This window comes from Columba livia, chromosome 2, assembly GCF_036013475.1.
Source record: "Columba livia isolate bColLiv1 breed racing homer chromosome 2, bColLiv1.pat.W.v2, whole genome shotgun sequence".
Lineage (NCBI taxonomy): Eukaryota > Metazoa > Chordata > Aves > Columbiformes > Columbidae > Columba > Columba livia.
This window is the reverse complement of record NC_088603.1, coordinates 39,196,642-39,219,003: the sequence shown is the minus strand read 5'-3', so window position 1 is coordinate 39,219,003 and position 22,362 is coordinate 39,196,642. Positions and strand designations below refer to the sequence as shown.

General features: G+C 39.1%; 1 long non-coding RNA gene across 1 annotated transcript in view; it reads right to left on the bottom strand.

Annotated features, from left to right (window-relative positions):
* Positions 1-1,744: 1,744 nt before the first annotated feature.
* Positions 1,745-22,362, bottom strand: part of LOC110360106 (uncharacterized) — a 58,824-nt gene continuing 38,206 nt past the window's right edge. The window contains exon 3 of the long non-coding RNA XR_010470112.1: positions 1,745-4,231. This is a non-coding gene — a long non-coding RNA (uncharacterized LOC110360106). The remainder of the gene's footprint in view (positions 4,232-22,362) is intronic.

Sequence of the window (22,362 nt, the reverse complement as noted above, 5' to 3'; positions counted from 1 at the left end):
CTTAGAACCATTGCTTAAGAAAGAAAAAAAACCAACCAAACAAACAAAAACACACCCAAAACAACAAAAAAACAAACAACAACAACAATCAACCAACAAAAAAAACAGAACTGGGTCTATTGTAATACAAAAACTTACAAACATGAAAAAAAATTAAGTGATGGAACACCTTCTGATCTGCATTAAATGGCAAGTATTTAAGTAGGGCAAGAGCTTGAACTTGTGACTGAGTTTGGAAAGAAAGAACAGTTGTGGTGGATAGGCATAGAGATCTATCATTGTCATCTTTAGTCATCATCTTTACTGAAATGTGATACAAAATATTTATTCAATACTTGACCCAGTCCTTCATTAACCTTACCTCCTTCCTTGACGCTCCACTGTCAGTGTATAGAAAAAAACAGTTCTTCCCAGTTTTTTTTTATATGATTAACAAACTTCAGCCATTTATTTGCTGTGCTAATTCAGAAAGACTTGAGAACAATTTAACTTGATTTCCATGGTGTCTGATAGTTTGAAGATGAACAAACCTCTTAAAGACTACAGAGTTTACAAACAGAAAATATTTTGTTCATCTGTGGAATTCTATACTCTTCTCTCCAGTTTTTCCACTTATCTTTAACAACATTATTGCCCCTTTGAATTAAAATAATTCCACATCTGATAATGATCCTCAGTGTTTAAATTCTTAAGCCCTGAATCCAGCTCCTCAATCAACTAACTAAGCTTCCTTTACAACCCAAACTTGACTTTCTAAAATCCCAAGCTTTGATTACAGTCTTTATATTGTAGTAGCTAAGTATCTCACAACCACTGATAAATCCACCTTTCAAAATCCTCTGTAACAGAGGAAAACACTATCACTATGGTACAGGAAGTAGATAAGGTAAAGTAAGTGGTTTGCTTACAGGATCCATGGCTGAAGTAAGAAACAAACCCTATTCCCAAAAGAATCATTTGTGTGATAATCCTCATTCAAATTTGATGTGAATGTGGTATAAAGGTATGCACTCACCTAAATACAAAATATAAAACTTAACCTACTAAGTTTCTCTTAATTGTACTCCACTGATTAGTTCAAGATATGGGTTTTTTCCTTGATTCTCTCTGCCTATTTAACAAATACCATTTTTCCCTGCTTACGCAATCTGGAGCAACTAGAAACTTCACGGTGTATGCTAAGTGCTTCAAAAAGCAGGTATGTTCAAATCAGAACGTGGTATAAATGGAAGCATGCTGATACAGTTGCTGATGTATTTTGTTTCTGTCTCTGTTTCTTGCATAATATCAGTGCTTGGGCTCCCCTCAGTTCTTTGGAAGGTATAGTTCCTTGAGGCCATGGAGATAACAACAGTAAACACAAACCACCTGGAGACAGTATTTAGTAGATGATTAACCCAATGGTGAATCAGAATGTTTGAAAGAGAAACAAGAAAACAGCAGGAAATAACTTGCACTGCATGGCTGGGAAACTGGAGTGAAATCCTGGCCCCATCAAAGTTAATGCCTAATGCAGAAATTCATTCTTGATATTTATGATCTTTCCTGAATAGTTCTAATGCCATTTATTTCATTTATGACAAAGTTTGAGATGAGAAAATGATATGGGACACTGTATCAGTTACCATAATAGTCATGCACATACCTGTTTGCTTCTGTGTATTTGCGTTTGTTGGAAATTTATAAAGATTCTTTTTTGTGATAATAAGAGTAAGAAACCTGCAGAAACTTACCTCTTCTTCCTTTAATGCTGACTTGATTTTTGTTTTCTTGGAATAGCCGCACAAACTGAACAACCAAGGTGGGAGAACAATAAAATTACTCATTGTGGCTTTATTTATTGCAAAAGCACCAAACAAGAAACCAGTCTCAATCAAATCTTAATATCTGTTGCTAGGAGAATAAATTAGGAGAAGCTTACAGCATTAAGCTTACATCTGAGGATGTTCCCCTGGTGTGGACACAGAGAGCATGCTCTGTGAAATCCACCTGGCTTCATCAGGGCTGGCAATCTTCCATATTGCCATCAGGGAATCCTGCAGTTCTGGGTTTCTACTCTTTGAGCTGAGGAGAGGATGGAGATGGCTGGAAGGTCAGAGTCTGAGTGGGCTCACAAATCATAGCTAAATATTCTCAATGGGTGCCAACATTTAAGAGCCCTGAAGAGCCCCCATGGACAACTTTCATGGAAATGGAGTCTCCACTGAGTGGGGCCCCAGATAATTCTTAATTTGTGTATTTGCCAAATTTTCTTATCTTTGTTTGATCTCATTCACTCTAGCAAAGTTATGTATTTAAAGGAGATCTGAGATTTGCAGAGGAGAGAGGTGGTGTGTCTTTTTTTTTTTTTTTGTAAGAGACAAACACATAACATCAGTAGGAAGAGGACTATATGAGGAAGAAGAGCAACAGGAAGTAACATAGGAACTTTTAGTATTTTCTATTGTCATCTGGATGATATGGGCTTTGTCAAGCCTAAAGTCAAGAACCTATCAGGCTCCTTCTGAGCACAACCTTAAATTGAAACACAATTGTGCTTCACTGTAAAGTCACTGGGACTACTCATGATGATCCACATAAATTAGGCATGTGTCTAAATGTGATGCGGGACTATGAAAACTCCATTTAGAAAATACCAAGAGGTTTTGGAGGACGTTAATAAGTGAAATCTTTGTTTTATTTTTTTATTTTTTTAATGAAGTTACTGTGCTACTTTTGTAACATTAGAAAGCCTTCTGGATTAGAGGTCTCTGGCAAAATTCTGGGGGAAAAAAAATCCTTCAAGGCAGCAGCATACTAGGTAATGTCAAATAAAAAATAAACAAACAAAAACCTCCAGTAAAAAAATCCATAGCAAATCAAACCGCATTTCTCCCCATTTCAAGGGAGGATTTTTTTCTTTTTTTTTTTCACTGAAACTATTAAATAAATATGTTTGTATTTTTCAAGTGTGCTTGCTGCAAAAAGTGCAATCTATTTGTGCAGCAGAGAGAATGAAGGACTCACTGCTTAAAGGCACAAAAAGGGTGTGTAATAGGATTCTGGCATCTTCCCAGACAGCTTGCAGACAAATTCAGAGACGAACAGAGAAGTATCCTTTTTGAAGTATATTTGGCCAAGGTCTCATTCACAAACAGATAAAACCAACACATTTCTGCATGATAAGGGTCAACAGAATAGCGTATTAGTTCGAGAAGAGAACCCATCTGCAATTTTCTTATGTAAAAATACACGAGGACACAACAGGAAAGCTGTCAGCATGACAGTTGGAGGATTCTGCCAAGGAGCCAGATGCTAGTGTCAGAAGAACATGTTCCACAGCTTGGCATCTGGGTTCTCTCATTGCCCTCCAAGAAGGAAGAAAAGGAGGAGTGATAAGATATGCCTAAATGAATAAAACTACAAGCAATTGCACCACCACCCCCAACATGCTCAAGTCACTACTTCTTTTAGAAAATCCTTAGATACATGTTCTCCTACATCTTTTAAATTAAAATGGGAGGTGATAAATTTAACTCACTTATGTTTTAGTATGTTTTAAAAGCATTTACAGTTCTGAATATGTAAGTCTCACATGGTTTTAACTGCTCATGTGTGTAGCTGTGCGCTTTATTTTATTATTTTTGTTGGTTTTCCACAATTTTGCTACAGAAAAAATTTCAAGCTCAATTTTTAGTCCATGTCATTCTTAGGGAGGGTATAATACTGCATTTATGGTTGAGAGCTAAGAATAATTACAACTTTATTTTTTCTCTGAGCAGTTACTAACTGTGAAAAGCTCAGAAATATCTAAGGCCAAATGCTAAGGGCCAGTTTAAGAATCAACAAGGTCATGAAGCACCATAGGGAATCATCACATTATGGGATGTCTGTAGGGAATAGATGCGGTTCTTAAGACAGCTTTGAGAAAGCCACAGTTGCAGACCAGCCCCCAGAATTATTCTGGCCATAGAGTAGCAAGGCTAGGGTTATGTTCATGGTCTCAGGTCCTTCAGTCACAGCCCCTTGCTATGGGCAATTAACTAAGCTGTAGCATTGTATCCATATTCCTTTCTTGAGTTTGTCTGAAAATGCCAGCCTTGACTCGATTCTCAGGTGCTGCTGAATCTCTGCCTTTCTTCTGCTGATCAGCTCTGATTATGGAGTATGGAACAGTCCCCTTCCAAGCTGGTTAGATCCCATGTGTAAAGCTTTAAAAATGAAGACCACACTCCTGAAGTTTTTGAGATCTCTGTAAAAAGAGATGAGAAGACAGGGATCACATACTTTCATCTGTCTTGCTAAATCAACTGGCTGCTCACCTCTGAGCTGATAGAAATTTTCAAGGTTAGACATTTCAGAATTACAAGTGGCATTTGCCCCCATACCTTACTCTGTATAGATGTGTTGTAGCCACCACTTACACTTATCTAGAGGGCATGGGACTGGTTTCCACCTTTAGGAGTATTCTTAATTCAGGTAAAACAGCAGATGATCGGTCTCTCTCTGCACTTATTTAAAAGCACTTTAAGTCACCCCCAGTAGCAGTCCAACCCCAGAATGCTGAGGCAAGGGAAATGAGGCAGAAATACTGTAATTTATAAGAAGTTTCATTCCCTCTCCATGCAGTAATGCCTGGCATAGCTGCTATATTTGTTTTTGAAAGCAATGACTGAGCCCTTTCAGGTATCACTCTTCCTACCTCTCTTCCAATACAGGACCTACAAAAATGATGAGCATAAATGCTTTTTCAAGTAACAGAGGGGAACTCAGAAAATAGTATTGCAAGCTCCATCCCAACTTGTTGACAGAGTCTGTTACAATTCACTGTGGGGACAGAAGGAGAAGGGAAGCAAACTATCACTGTTACTGTATCACCTATTCTTTGGATGCATTATAAAATTAACACTTAGGATAAAAACTTTTGGTGCTTGACCCTCAAATTAAGAAAGTGCTATCCATAAAAACATAGTCAAAGAAGATCAAAATCAAATTTAAAATTTAAAATCAAAACCTATATCTGAAAATTAAATCTCCATATTTATTCTGCCTAAGTGACTTTAGGAACACATTTGCTCAGCTCAGAAAACAAAAGGTGATTTTAGTCACCCTCTATACTTTAAAATCCATTTGGGATCTGAAAATCGAACTGTTCTTTCTGCCTCTTCCACCAGCACTGGCAATAAAGTGTTTGCTGTTAGAACTGTTCTGACAATGGGATGTGTGACATGAGGTGAAAAAGATCTCAGCTCAGCCTTCTATGTCTGCCACTGCCTCAGCAGAGCTCCCAACATAGTAGGAAAACTTGCTTTCGATCAAGTCAGTGGATATAATGCAAAAGCACATAGGAGAAACTGTCGAGGAAAAGGTCAATTTCTGCACTAACACTTTCTTATTTTAATTTAATTTTCTGGGCCAAATTTGAGATACATTATAGTCTGACCCAAAAAGGAAAAAAAATTCTCAGTTACGCATTGCTTCCATTGTCATGTTTGAGAGAACAAGATATATTCAAAAGATGTTATCAAGTCCGTTTTTTATTTTAATCTCCTTTTTCATTTTATGAAGTGAAAAAATATCTGACATTGTCAAGCCAAGGCTGCTTAATTCTATTTTAGTTTACTGCCAGGACAGAAAAAATGCTGATCTTGACACCTCTTGGAAAGACATTAGTAAGAAGAAATCTAGATCTACCAGCTTTTATTATTACAAGACCACTAGAACAACCTCATGAAAGAAAATATTTTCACTCCGAATATGCAGCAGAAAGATCTGTGCAAACGATAAAACAGCAAGAGACTTTAAATGTATAAGTGGTACTCCTCTGATCAAAGTTTGGGGACATTTGTCATCAATATACTGAGATCTTTACAGAATTGATCTGATATGGAGAACTCTGCATGACCTGAAACATTAACAGAGCCTCAAACAAAAGTAGACCAAAGCAGGAGTGGGATGGCCTAGAGAAAGTTAATAAATAGGTACAGTTTTGTTTTCAACAAAGTATTAGGCCTATGTTTCTTGATTCCCTGTGACATGATTCCAAAAAACTTCTTCCCAAAATCCCTGGGGAAAAAAAAATCTTGCAGCCTGAGTAAGAAATCTGAGGAACTGTGCAAGCATCATGGTGGTGCTGGTGAACATGAAACGCAGCTCTGGGGAACTAGGGTACCTAGACAGCAGAGTCCAGGTACACTCAAGGGCACAGACAAGAGATCTTGTTGCAGGCTAGAAATCTGCTTCCCCCAGAAGGCCAGAATCAGTGAGCAAAGAGGCCCTGAGATACTGAGCTGTGCCCATAGAGAGATACAGTAACTATAAACTGGGATATTTTGCACTCTGAGGTCTGATCCAGGAATGAAAGCATTCTGAAACAACCTAAAACATTTTTCTCAAGACCTGTCCTGCTGAAATAAAAGTCAGAAGTGCTGAAAATCTCATAAGACTTCCAAATTATCCAGTAGTACCAAGGAGTTCTGCTGACACACAATGTAGTTTGCAGCAGCAGACCCACCCCAGCTTTTCCAGTGCTTTGCGCAACCTTCAAATCTTCCCAACTCCCATCCATGACATCCATGATCTGTTTGTTTCTACCTGCACAGAATTGTGTATTTTATGTGATAAGTTATGGAGAAATCCATCCAAAAGGAAAGTTATAAATTCCAGTGCTGAGTTTCTTTGTTAGGTTCAAACTGCCAAGAAATGAGCAAGGAGAAAGTGAGCATAGGAGTGCTGTGCTTGTTTCATGCTTTTTATGACACTTTGATTCACGAGAGGCAAACTTCTGTGTATGTTTAAAGACTTTAAAGATTTATATCATTAACAAAACAAGGATTTTTACAATCAGTGAACATTTGTTTAGTTTTCCCCTCGCCTCCTCCCTCCCTACCCGACCCCCTAGCCAGCACACACAATTTTAGGAGAATATTTTGTTGGCTATAATTAAACTATGTGTGTTAATTAGGATTAGATTCTAAATGCACTGCTTGGGGAGTAAAAAAAATACAGGATCTGAATGAGCCCAAATTGAGATGACACTCGAATTTTCACAGATGCTTCCATAATCCTAATTTCAAATTGATTGTACTTCCTGAACAGTGAGAAGCCATTTTCAGTTATTTATTCAGATATGAGCTACTTTTTCAGTGGGTATAAAATATCCAGTCCTGTAGTTAACTCCTTAAAATAAATGGGTACTGAAGAAGATTTTGACTAGCAATAAGTAAGTGGTTCCAACAAAAACTGAAGAGTATCCATATTGGAAGGAAGACATCTCCAAGGCTGTGCAGAATCTCTGGTTCATAAAGATTATTGCTGTTGTTGTTGGAGGACGCAGGAGGTTGATCCATTGCACCAAAAAGTGCCACCATATATTTACACTCCTGTGCTTACAGTGAAGATATGTAGAATCTATCATACAAAACCAACACAACCTTGCTCTACATCAGGAAAACCTAAATTATTCATCATGAAACCAAGTAGAGCCTGAGGGCTACTTTGACTTAATGGCAGCTGGCAATGGCCCCAGTGGACTAAAATAGAAGCCATTAACACATGTACTCAGTATTTTTTCCTTCTCTTTAATCATAATTTCTAAACCAAAGTTGGGGAAGCTTGGCATCTCATTCTCTACAGGCATGATCTCCTCTTGCTTGGCAGCTCCTAGAGTCTACTGCAGCAATGGCATGGCACAAGAATGACCTTCTACATGACCAAATTCAACACAAGAACTTCATTCACAACAGTACTATTGGCCTGGGAATGTTGGACCCAGATCTATAAACTTGCTGCAGAAAGGGGCTTATCACTATGATTAATGTATGTTCTTCTGGTCAGATCAAGCCTTAGTATTCTTGCTGAAGGAATTCATGTAATTCAGAGCCCAATCCAACCTGATTTGGGAATAGTCCTAAATGATGTAACTCATAGTTTGTTCCTGGCCATATCTGTGGTACAGAATGTTCCGAAAACATCAGAAAGGATATGTCTAAGCAAGTTATTAATTTTCTTTCAAAAAATTTCTAAAATAATAACTTTTAGCAGTGAGTTGGGCTGGGCTTGTGCAGACAGTTTTCATACAATCTTCTCTACACTGCTGTGCCAGTGATCTGTAACGTAACACTAACTGAAAATTAATCTCTCTTTTCACAGAAATCCTGTTGATTTTTTTTTCCAGTTTTATTCTCCTCCTTCTTTACCCATTATACAGCAATGCTGGATCTAATGTGAATAATTGGGATTAATTTCACCAACCTGTGAATATGGAACATGACAACAGAATAGTATGACTTTGACTCTGGCACAAGTAATTACTTTTACATGTGGTTTATTTATGTTTCTACACTATACTAACTATGTGCATTTTCTTCCAAATTTAAGTCATGCCATTCTGATTTTACACTCAGGGTAAATAAACACAGACCAGGGAAGCTCTGAATAAATTACAACAACCAAAGATAGGGCATTGGAATCACATTCTACAAATAACATACCGCAGAAAAATACCAACTATTTTCAAGAAGAAAGGATGGAAGGAAAGTCCTGGTTGGATCAGCTGGCCCTTAAGAAAACTATTTTACTTCTGGATCAAAATCAGGTGGACCTAATATGAGTCATAGATCCATACTGCCTTTGGGTTAACATTTGCAGAGCCAAGCAGCTTGAGTCAGTTGCACCTATATTGCCTTTGAGAAGAACCAGCCCTAAATCTGCACCTGAATTGTCTGGGGAACTTTTGCCTCTCCCCTGACTCAAATCAGACTGAGAGGCAAAAGTAGACACTGTGAACAGGCAATGAATTGAAGCATCAAGTGTGAGGCTGCACTCCAGGCTAATGGAAAGCCAAACTGCAGCACCTGTTGTAGGACTGCAAATCAGGACCCTGTGCAAGAGGCATATATTTAAATAGCAAGTATCTGCAATAAAAAAATAGCATGGATATATTTTTTGTCCATCTCATGGCTTCTTCTTATCATTAGGAACACAGGCAGCTTTTCCCAGCTTGCCTAGGAGCAATCATTCAACCTAGAATGACGAAGACAAGAAACTCTTTAGCAAATCCTCTATTCACCACCATCAGCAAAAATGCCACCTTTGACTCCCATACAATTGATTAAATTTTAAGTCCATAAAAACTGCCCTCACATCACATTTAGTGTTACTTATTTCATTAAATGTCAGATTAACTGGTAATTAGTTCAATAGAATTACTTAATATTATTACTTCATATAAAATGCTCCATAACTTTTCTCTACATCAAAGCACGTGATTTACACCAAAATCATTGCATGTCAATACTTTGGCACACCAGTATAAAATCAAGATGCCATACAGTGTGTTCAGCTATAATAAAATTAAGTCCCGTTTGTTGATTCCACGTCTTCTGTTTTTCTGTATATGCACTTCAGTATTTCTGAGAATTCTAGGCTACCCGTATCTGTGGTCTGAATGCTGCTTAAAATAGAGATCTTCGGATGCTATTCTACCAATACAAGCAGTAATAACAACAAAATACCTTTCAGTGCTCGTATAATTGTAAACAGAAAGGCTCTATCCTGCCTTACACAGCCAACCTATAGTGACTGCAGTGGGAGTTATGTGAAACTGAGGTCAGAATTTGTCCTACAGTTAAGGAAGTAGTGCCAGCAAACTGTTTCCACCGAAAAGTCAAAACAAGTTTATCAACTAAACAAAGTAGATTTCCTGAAAATGACAACAGGTATAGGTGTAATTTCAAGAACATCTTGAGGGTTTCATCAGTCCTCTCTTTTTTCTCTCTCTGTCTTTTGAGAAACAACTCATTTTATCAGAAACTGCATGTGTGTGTGCTTGTATGTGTGAACATATAGTCACTACAAAAGTGAAGTGGTAACCAACCTGAGGTTTTTCTCTTTGGCTTCCTGGCTGTGTAAGCCTTTTTTTTTTTCTTTTATTACTGTAATCATGAAATTATGAGAGGGAGCAGTATGTTGACCATCATATGCAGGATTGTTACCACAAAACTTTATTAGTAGTTTTTCACGTACATGAGCATATAATAACTATAAATGCCCAGTACACATATGCACACACAGATTATAGTGCTGTGATGTATCTGTATACGTGTATATGCACACACAGACACACACACATAGAGCAATACACACACATACACATAAATATATTGTGCTACAGCTAACTGCAAATAACTTGATGTAGTTTATTCCATAAACATATTGCAAAAGCAAAAATTAAAGAAAAATTCACACACATGACTGACAGTGGCTTTATCAGAAAATACAGTCCAGTGTTTGATAGCTGTAGGCTGTAAATACTCTAAAAATGCAAGCTTTATAAAACATTTTAAAATCTTTTAGTAAAATATGATCTATACTGTGAAACACTGGTATTACTTCTAAAGTCCGCATTAACTGAGCCACCTTTGAGGTTAAAAAACACTCAGCCTATCCCTTAAATTACAAGTTTGTATCTGTTATTGTTTAACAACACAGTAAAATGCATACTAACATTGGAGTTTAACCTAACAGGTTGATACCTCAAAGGAAGGTTTTTGGTTGGTCTGTCATGTCTATGTCTGCCTGACAAACAGTTCCAGGAAGGTTATTTGTATTTAACAGACCTTACTGAGAAGTTGTTCTTGATGCCATAAATTTCTTCTTTTAGTAAAAGTTAATTAACGAATCAGGAAGTTGCTGACTTTCTGGAAACTTCAGTTGAATAAATCCACAAAAAGAAAAACTGTAGTTTAGTTTGAAAAAAAAAAAAAAAGAGTTTGGTTTCACAGAAAAGGGAGTTTTGTCAGATACAGCACTTTTAAAGCGAAGGTAAAGTCACAGTCTAACACCTGACCTAAATACCTTGCTTACATATTAAATAAGTGTCTTGGTGGAGCAGGTCTCATGATAGCTTGCATAATTTTACAGATAGTGACAATATGGGAGAACCCAAATTTGAATCCTTTATCATTGGCTTCTTTGAGCACCAGCAAAACACTTCTTCAGCACCCAGCCCTGCTCCTCCTCCTGTCCCCTGGTCCAGCCTTCCTTCCCCGTCTGCCTCTCCTGCCCCAAAACCTGAGCAGAGTCTTCTTCCCAAGGTTGTTCCATACACAAAGATACCCAAGTCACTTTTATCCCTAGGACTACATGACAGAAACACATTGTCAAATCTACCGACTAAAACTGTATCTTGTCTTTGTTAAGGAAAATAAGGCAGTGCTGAAATTTTGCCTTTGTATCTCCTTTTCTCTGGAGACAGCCTATGCACGAGCATTGTAGGCTACGTTTTTGTGCTCAACATGTGGCACCCTCTCTTGTTTAGTGTTCTCTTTCCTTGTTGGTCACAACGTTCTGGGGTGATAGTTAAGTTTGCAGCACACACTTTAAATTGCCTGGCTTCGGTCAGCTAAAGTCAGATTCCTAAAGTTAATCATGGTTTCCTGGAAAAATGTAGCATTAATTTTAAATGCAAATTATTGAAATGTACAAGTATTAATTCATATTTTCTAATTAATAAATATTCTGTGTATGATGCATTAGTACTGCTATGAAATATTTATCTATGGATGAAGATACTGTGAATTATAATAACTCTAAAAGGGTTCTGTTAGCTTTTTTCAAAGATAAATAAAACTGAAATTGTGATCAATATAATAAATACATGATGTTAAAATTCCTCTTGCCTTACAAAACCATATCTGTTGATGTGTTTTATGAACAAATGTAATAAAAATGTTAGCAATATTTAAAAACAAAATATGTTAAATAAAAATAAAATCTACTATGGAAAGTAAATGTAAATATTTAATGATATAATTAAGTCTTATTAATGTAATGTTCTTTATTTTTTCAGATTAAAAATTCACAAGAATTGTCATCCTCTTTCATCTTAATCAGATGGTATGTTTATCATAATTATTTGTTATGTATTTTCATTAACATTTGATGAATATTAACTTTGTGAAATAGAACAATCTTTTTCCTGAACAAATCAGCTGGAGTGATGTAAGGCCAAGTACCCTGTGCCTCGGAGGCAGCAGAGTGACAGCAGGATCCTCATCAGCTTCCAGGACTTTTGCATACCCAGTCCATTGCCAGGTGCTCCTTCATGCATGAAGAAAAGTATTATAAGTTTGGGTCCTCATGTCCGATTTGTATTTCTGGTCCAGATTCTCAGCTGCAGCAAACTGATGTAGCTTCATAATTACCCCAGTTCAGAGAGGGTGAAACTCCACAAAGTCTCTCCTTGGTCATCCTCTCCTGTTGCTGCCTCTCCCTGTATGCCTCTCCAGAGTCCAGCTCACCATTTGGCCTCTAGTTACAGCTCCAAGTACAGGACAGGTTCAGCAGAAACTACATAGGACCTTCAAAAAGGCTTCAGGATTAACTTTCCCCTGTTTTCCAAGTCTGCTAACCATTAGACCCCTGGAGAATGATTATCTACAGTCAGGGTTCAGGCCCTGACGTGGGTATAGTGCCACTGCAGTAGTGGGGATGACCAGAGATGGTAAAAGGAGTGGAAAACTAGATCCTCTCTCCTGAGGGCTCTATTTTACCTTCTGGCTCTTTTACCTGGTGCTGCTCAAATCATTGGGACCACATGTCCAGTAACACACCAGCACCATGGGACAGCTTTTGATGAAGTGGTGACCTTCTGCACCTATTTCAATATGTTATTTTTTATAGTTCTGGAACATTTTCACATATGCACACAAGCTTGTTACCTACCTGAGCAAAGCCACTGTTTTATCACCTCATGACTGTTAACAGGCATCTCTAAGACAGCATTAAAATATTTTGAGTTGAATAAAGAGAAAGCTAAAATATTATCAGAGACTGGGAACACAGACAGCCAGTCCTACATTCCACCAATATTGTTTACATAAAACCGTGGCATCAGATCATTTTTAAAGACTTGATTTTGTCTCCTCTTTAATTATGAAGGATAAAATAAAATTGAGTGACTGAAAGGAATAAATAGATAATGAAGTATCAGGAATTTTTTATATGGAAGCTCCTTATTAAAATGACTGTTTCCTTCAACTGCTTAGTTTAATTTCTCTAAAGCAGGTTTTTACTTGTTTTGCTCATACTAATGTACAGGTATCAGATGTGTTAATATGACACTTCATGGGTCACACCCCAAGCTTGAAGAACCACTTTAACCTCTTCATTGCCCTGTGGACATAGCCTGCATCTCCTCCCATGGGGCTGCTGGCCCTGATCCATTGAGGTGTGACTTGCTGTAAAAGGATGCATCAGCAATCAGGAGGCATCGCAGGGTTCCTCTGTCCTCTATTTCCCCTGCACCACTCCATGGGATACTTCTACACAGCTCTGTCCACTGTTACAAGCTAGGGAGGTGATCATGGTTATCTTTGCCAGGCCAAAATTAAAGCATGACTTCATTATCTGTTGCCATTGATTTGTGCAGTGTCCATTGAAGCTAATGGAGATGAGGCATTGCACAAGAACTTTTTAAAGATGGAGAAAATGCTCATTTCCCCTTCAACAAATCTCTGACACACACATACACTATGTAAGTATTCACAATACTTTCAAGAAAGCCATCAAGCACTGAAATGATCTGTATCCCCATGAAAGAGCCAGTTATCTGAGGACTTGTTTTATAGTATGATTAGGGCTGGAAACAAATTTTATCTGAAGCTGGGAGGAGTGGCTGACACGCCAGAAGGCTGTGCTGCCATCCAGAGAGACCTGGACAGGCTGGAGAGTTGGGCGGGGAAAAATTTAATGAAATATAACAAGGGCAGGAGTAGAGCGTGCATCTGGGTAGGAACAACCCCAGGTTCCAGTATAAGTTGGGGAATGACCTATTAGAGAGCGGAGTAGGGGAAAGGGACCTGGGGGTCCTGGTGGACAGCAGGATGACCATGAGTCAGCACTATGCCCTTGTGGCCAGGAAGGCCAATGGCATCCTGGGGTGGATTAGAAGAGGGGTGGTCAGTAGGTCAAGAGAGGTTCTCCTTCCTCTCTACTCTGCCCTGGTGAGACCACACCTGGAATATTGTGTCCAGTTCTGGCCCCCTCAGTTCAAGAAGGACAGGAAACTGCTGGACAGAGTCCAGCACAGAGCAACAAAGATGATGAAGGGAGTGGAGCATCTCCCTTATGAGGAAAGGCTGAGGGAGCTGGGGCTCTTTAGCTTGGAGAAGAGGAGACTGAGGGGTGACCTTATTAATGTTTACAAATATATAAAGGGTGAGTGTCACGAAGATGGAGCCAGGCTCGTCTCAATGACAACCAACGGTAGGACAAGGGACAGTGGGTTCGAACTGGAACACAAGAGGTTCCACTTAAATTTGAGAAGAAAATTCTTCCCAGGGAGGGCAACAGAGCACTGGTACAGGCTGCCCAGCAGGGTTGTGGAGTCTCCTTCTCCGGAGACATTCAAAACCCGCCTGGACACCCTCCTGTGTAGCCTCATCTAGGTGTTCCTACTCCAGCAGGAGGACTGGACTAGATGATCTTTTGATGTCTCTTCCAATCCCTGACATTCTGTGATTCTGTGTGACTTGAAAAAAACAGAATCAGGAGAAACAGGTAGTCAAAGACAGGGCCATGACTTGGGTCACAGATGGAACAGCTATTGAAAAGCACAGGCAAGGGGCAAAGCAGCAGAGGAAGCAGGTGGGGGACAAGGACAGGGCACATAATGTTGGAGAAGAAGCAGATTATGAAAGGATCAGAGGCAGGGGAGTTAGAATGGGATGCAGGATGCTTGTGTAAACTTTTCATGTTATCCACACATTCCCACAGTGCAGCTGACTCACAGGACAAAGGGAAGAGGTGATTTATAGGTAAACTACAGGAGAAAACAGTAATGCTCTTGTTATAGTCACTTTATAGTAAAAATATCTTCACTGGCCTCCTTCCAGTTACGAAGTCTGCTATACAGATGTGTGGGAGCAGAGACAATAAACTGCCTGACTTTGTTTCCCTTTAAATTCATATGGAGACATCTATCCACTGTGTACTGTTTAGAGCAAGCAGGTAAGGGTCAAGGAACTCATGTTCAACTCCAGTTTTGAACCACTGGCTCACTATGTGAGCTGGAACAAGAAAACCAGAGAGGCAGAAAACTCCCCTCACTTCGCCAGCATTACCTTGTTGTGCCTCGGAGCCTCTTGCTGTTTAATGGGAACAGGAAGCATTTGGTGGGATGGTCTCAGATCAAGGATGGAAACATGCTTACACTATGAAAGGTTAATTGTCTTTCTGCTTATTATATATAGGTGCAATGACTTCACAGGCAAGTTTGAGCATTTTTTGTAATTAGGCTCAGAAACAGTCTTTTGACTCAGCAGACCTCTGAAGATAGAAGCTGGTAATTTCAGGTGGACAGAGCATGCACCTGCCAGAGATCTCTCTCTGTAGTTGTTGAATTTCACCAGTAATTACCTTTTCCATTTCAGCTTCCCTTTGAAAACTTGCAGGTTTTATTAACATAAAAAAGCCTTAGGAAATTTTGTGGGTTGTATTTTATGGAGAATTCTGACACAAGATAAGGATCTCTTCCAGCAGTTAACACCTTCTCAGAGTCTGTTGAGACACATGAACAAAAGAGGCAATCCTCACAAAGGCTGAATTTCTTACAATCTCTTTAACTGAAAACCAAACCAGTAAACCAGATCTATAGCTAAGTAAGTGCCTAGGATCCTGAGGACTTTCATTAAGGAGTCCTTGTGTTTTAATCAAAACATTAAGCTCAGGCAAACGTCAGATCTCCAATGTATTGTTTTAAGCCTTCGGTAGAATTGAGTGGAAGGGACTTTATTTTCCAACTCCAATCACACCTTCAATATGAGTTGCAAAACCAGAAAGAGCCACAAAAAGAGTGGAGCACACTCATACTGAGTATCAATTCCTCGACTTCCCTCTTCAGAAGATATAAGGGGGGACAGAGGGAGAGAAGAGGACAGAGTGCACTTTTTTGATTCATTCTTCCTGCTCTGAACCAAACCAAGCCCAGAACTCTAAGCCAGCCCTTAGAGTAAGCCTGGTGCTGCCCTGAAGCTTCACCATGAAATTTTATGAGGGAGGGGTGTTAGGAAGACACATCTCTGTTTCTTCTTCCTCTTAGTACACAGATTGTGTAAAAAGCAGTTACACTTTCCTTCAGCTTTTTTCCTTAAACAAAATTTAAAAATAAGGCATAAAGTAGGCTGGCTATTCCTACGGGCTGTTTAGCAAAGCTGGGCAGCAGCAGAAGAGAAATATACAGCACTGTTCACTTTCCCAGTGAAAGTGAACACTCAGAGGAAATGTCTCCTGAAGGTTTTTATAGTATTGCAGCTCCAATGTACCTCCAACAAGGCAACAAGATATAATCTAATCTACAGTGAACGATTAGTGAGGTAATTAGAGAAAAAGACAGACTAAAAGAAAAGAACACAAGTATATTCCCAGGCTTTTGATGTGATCTTTTGTGGGTATTATTCTCCCTTTGACACCTCGTAGATCACCCAATGACATTAAAAGGAGCCATGTCCATCCACTAGTTACTAATAGAGTACATTATATTATTATATTTCAGAGATTAATGTTATTAATTAGAGGTATAGAAGAAACAATAATCACATTTTAGCTGAGTCATTTTGCTACCACTTCATCTGTAATTTTATTATCACTTCACCAAAAAGCAACAAAGATGTTTGAGTTAATGAAAAGCTTAAGGTGTGTCAAGCAATTAATAAGAAAGAGAATTCCAAGGAGAACAATGCCTTTACTGAGGTGCAAAATACTAGAGTCCCAAAATTACTTAATTGCTACAGCCAGCTCAGTTTCTAGTGTCAGTAGCAGTGAAGGAGTTAATACTGCGTGCTAATCAGACAGAGAATTTCTTTGTGACATTAAGAGCTTGTAGATAAGCAGCAATATGCCTTGTTTTACAGGTTTTCTGTAGCTGGGGCAAGGTCCCTTGCTGCACAGTATATATTGAGAAAGATGGATACACAGAACAAGGGTAATAGCTTTCCATGTCACAGCAATATAAAACAGACAGTTTTTATAAACTCCAAACATGTTTTAATAGTAGTTCTATACCATAAATACCTCTATGAAAACAATAATATAGATGGGAATTTTTTTTTTCTCTTCCTAACCAGAGCTAAAAAGGAAAGCCAAGCAACCCACATAAATCTATTGTCAAGCCTCACGGGAAACCCCATAGGTAAATTATGAGTCATAATAAGAATTATTTCTTGTACTACTGTATGCAATCAATCAGCAATTCAGACATAGAAGACTTTTACCCTCTGTCTCTATCAGATAAACCCCATAACCCTTTCAGAGGACTTTAAACCAGATGTAAATTGATGTGAAGCATGAGCAACTCCTAATACAACCACATTCAGAGCAATGCTTTCCCTCCTTCAGGGGTTCCCAACCTTCCTCCACTCAGAATATCAAAGCTACCAAAATAGAAAATTAAAAAATAAAAGGATTATCTTCCCATGCTCCCAGATGCACAGTCTGATAGTCCATGGACAGATGGAAAATCCTGGGAAAGGAGTATATAAGAAGCTGGGGGCTTACAAGGGATAGTCCTAAAAAATAGTGAATGGCAAGGTTTTCCAATTATGTGCTGCTGAGGAGACAAGACACTGGCAATGTGCGTGTATGTGTGTGTGTGTACTCATGTCTTCTGAACCCACACAGACTTTCAAATGAAATATGAAGTAAAGGAAATATTCCACAAAGCAAACAGTGGAGTAAGAGTTGAAATGAAGAAAACAGAAGACAGCACAATTCCTAATTTTCCCCCTACTCCTTGCTTGTCCCAGAATCTCCCAGATATTGGACAGCTATCTCCCAGATATCTGAAAGTTCAGATATTACAGACATTTTTATGCAATGCTCCAGAATGTCAAAGTTGAGACTCTGTATCTCCTCGTCAAGGAGAACATATTCTACAACAGCATCTCTGCTACTACATATCAATTTATATTTTTCTCTAGAAACGCCACCACAATTTTTGTCATGATCTTCTACAGCACAGAGGAGGACCTGGAAAACACTGAAAAAGCAAGTGATTCAATCAATGACAAAATCCATTGAGTCTGGTTGTTTACAGGTTTGAGTTTTGAGAGTATCTAAACAAAAAGTGTGCTCTAAACAGAGGGACTACAAAGACTGCTATCCAGGCTCTGATTCATAGCCTTGAGATTTCTGTACTTTGGCTGAATCTGTGTGAAATTTGTCAAAGGACTCGGAACCACAGACGCAATGTCCTCTACATAAACCCCAGGGAACCCCAGCCAATCACAGCAGCGATCTCACTAAGAACCTTCCCCAGTTCATGCCCAAGGGCAACTTCATAGCCCACAAATTCCACAACCGTCTGATCACATTTGCATTTTTCCAGCTTGGCAAACAGGTTATTATGGTGGAGGCATTTGAGGACAAGCTGAACATGCTAACTGTGTTGTTCCTGGGTTCCCAAAATAAATGTGGGTGTCATCCAGACATGCTGCTACATCCTAGTCTAACATCTTCCTCTGAATGTTGTAAATAAAATGCCGGAATGTTGCTAGAGCATTAGAAAGGCAAGGAATCGGACAGGATTTTCCTGTACCAACTACAGAAAGAGATCTGCTCTCAGCATCTTGTCAGATGAGTATATCCTCCCTGAAAAGGCACGTTTGTTCAAGAGCTTTAAATAGTTTATTAATGAGATGCAGAGGCTACTAGCTCTCAACTGTGGTTAGAACAGAGCTCAGTCACCTACAAAAAGCTGTAAGAGGCCAGAGCTTTTTTTGACAAAGTCATGGCCATCCACTTAGGGTGTCAAAATGTGGGAATTCCTTGGCAAACTGAGGAAGTCCCATGCAACTCCAGCTTCTGGGTCAGACAACAAATATCTTCTAGAGCTAAAGGAATCACTGCTTCAGATCAGAGATTAACAGGTGGAGAAGAGTATCTGCACTCTCCTATCAAAGGTATCACAAAAACTCTTAATTTTTCACAGGCAGGAAATCTGTCATCAGCTTGCAGCTCCAGTGTGGGGCATCATTGATCACAGCAAGCTTTCAGTTTGTTGTGGCTTGTTATGAAAGAGTCCAAGTCTCTCAAATATGATTGTCAAACTAAATCCAACTGCTACATTCTGAACTGAATCAAATTCTGTGGAGAGACCAGTTGATGAACCCAGAATTGCTGGACATCACAGTGCAATATGCAGTATGTACCAATTCAAACATTTTACTATGGCTTTCAATAGTGAATCACAAAATACAGGTCTCAACATTCATAGGCATGACCAGAATGGAGAGCCATCAGCTGATTCTATTGCCACACTTGAACTGAAGATAGGATAGCATAGTTTAGACAAGTGAAATCCAGAATTCAATCTAGATTTATAAAGTTCCTGGATAGGTTGAGGTTTGCCATCAACCAAGCCTAGGTACCTTGTCAGATTAAGATTTGTGAAATGAAGAATCATCAGTAAAGGGCACCTTGACTGAAAATCAAACTCTTCTCTGATAACAGAATTAGTTGCTATCAGTCAATCACAGAACTTTTGCTATAGGACCTATGAGGGTTTACTGTTTACCTAGTGGGTGGTGCTCCATTAATCAGAATCATGGCAGTTGGGTGAGTTAGGTAGTCAATGTACCAGTCAAAAATTACAGTAGTACTCCTTCAGACATTTGACTGTAACTGTCAATGAAATTACTCCAGCTTGCATCAGATGTGCAGAACGAGACAAACTTTGAATGAAGAAAGAAGATTTATTCAAACAAATAACAAAAACAAAAAGAGAATATGCTGAAGATGAGCAAATACACAATTATTCATGTACTATATATCCATCACCTGCCTTCCCATTCCTAAATGTCCTAATCTAGGACCGTGGCCCTTAATCTGAAAAAGCCACAAAGAACTCAGTTTCTTTCAGAACTCTCAGCATTTGAAGACTAGCAAAAATGAAGATACAAAGTTATAATGACAATCTGAGATAAACCAGTAGACAAGTCAGTATGGAAAAGGAAGAGTGAGATGAGGTTACTGTTCCCACAGACAGATCTTCCGTTGATTATAGACAACAGGTTCTTCCCCCAAGTCTGCAAATATTGAACCCCAGGCAAAAATTTCCCATCAGCTGTTTTCCTCACCACCTCCTCCTTAATTACCTCTGTAAATACAGGTTCAGGTGAAGGCCATTTGAGGTACTGGCAACTGCTTGCAAAAGAGAGGTTACCACTAGCTTCCCATGGCAGTGTGCAAACCCTGCTGGAAAAGAGGTCCAAAGTTGTGCTGTCCATTTGTCCCTTGGTGCAGCCTCCTTTTTAAACTCACTGCATTTTCATTTCCCCTGCCTCTGAGCCATAGAAGCAAGCCATGCTCTTCTCCATGTTGCTGCTCAGGTAGGACACACATGCAGGGTAGTGCTGCAGGCTCCACTATCCATCAGAAGACACTGCTCCACAGTGTCAATTTTAGCCAGGGCCTATCCCTGTCCAGGTCTACTTCCTAACTAGACTGGTGGCTCCGCTTCCACTGGGATTTTACTCTTGTCTCTTCTATACATTTGGCAATGTCTTATTTGTAGCCCAAAGTGAGAAACTGGTCTGAAGGAAAAGGCCCACTCTTACATGGAGAGCTGCCCTTGCATGTGAATGCTCACACCAAACAGTGAGCACGGGGCTGTTTCGCTTCTTATGAAACACAGAGCCTGGCATTTCTTACAGCTAGGCCATCATTTCAGAAAAACCTACATCAGTACATCATGAAGGTAAATGTACCCTCAACCCTGACCCAGTCAGGGCTTCCAACTCCCAGCTAACAAAACCCCATATTCCTGACAAAACATGCCAAGAAAAGTACAAAGCTCAAAGACGTTACATATGAATTTTACAAAAAGCTTATTAAGATAGCATTCATGTTATCAACCTTAGCTGAATTCACGGTGGTAAATCAGAGGTGAAATGTTTCATTTTGCCACCAAAAATCCAACCCGTTCTGAAGCAGTATATTTTTATTAATAAGTTTAAATTCAAACTCCCTGTTTTTGAGGGCATTCCTACTGGGCTGTCCTGTGGTACTGAATTATTCTGTAAACATGTTTTTAAATATTCTGTTCTCTCTCCATTAACACCTCTTCCTTACTCTTGGGACTAAAGGATCTTTTCTCTGACATTTTAAAGCATTATAAGAGCTCGAGGGCTAAAGAAAACATTTTTCATGTAATCTTTGAAAAGTTTAGTTGTCAAGGAGACCAAGACCTCAGCAACCAGGTATGGAGGCCTATTCAGCACACTAACATGCTTGTGAAAGAAGGTGCAAAGATGCCAGTATACCTGGAGGCAAACATGCTTAGTGTTTCAAGAGCGCCTTGCTTCCTGACATACCTTTTATTACACAACAAAGCAGTGACTCAGATTTCCTTCTCTTTGCATGGTATCATCTAGTCAGTAAAAACACGGTTAAAGGACCTTACTTGGATGATATATTGCCTCCATAAATCACTGGATTAAGGTATGATCTGGGAACGTCATTCACAGACTGCCACTTTCCAGTGAAGAACAGGTCCAAGAGTATATTTTATATAATTGCAGAATAAATGACAGCAAGTAACAAACTGGAAAGGTGCTCTCCTAACTCCAGGCAAAAGGGACACTATCAAACGAGTCTCTCTCTGATATAACTTCTGCTGTCAGGACAGGGGAATGTCGCATGATGCACAGGCTGAGACAGAGGAAGACAGATGTCTGGCATTTTCAATTTATACAAAAGTCAAATTTTGTTTGTAAATTTTAAGCCTGTCTTTAGTCTGTTTGCTAGCACTGGGACCTAGAGAAGTGGATAGCCTTGCACAGGAAGCAACAGTATGCTTTCATGAGATTAACCACTAAGCCAAAATATTTGTAAATATTATAAAAATATATGAAAGAAGAAACATTTGAAGTCTGAAGGAGCCATAGAATTGCACCTTAAATACACTTAACATTGAATAAAACATTATAAATTACAAATATAAATAAAAACTCTTTTGTCATTAAATGCTTAACATGTGGAAGGTACACCGGTACAAACCTCAGGAACCCCTAGGGATCAGTGACAGAACCAGTACTAGTGAACATCTTTGTCAGTGATCTGGAGAATGCGTGTGTGATAATACTGGGACTTTTTTCAGGTAGTCAAATGCCACACTCATAGTAAGGAACTCCAAAAGCCACACTGAGTGGCTGTGCACAACACTCACGGGCAGGTGAGCTTCCATGGGGATCACTGTGAAGTAGTGTATCAAGTGAAAAATAACCTACATTTGCTTACTTGATCTATACTCAGAACAGATCATTTCCATTCATGGAAACTCTACTGGAGCCGTCAAGAACAGCTCTTCAAAATTCTGAGTTAAGT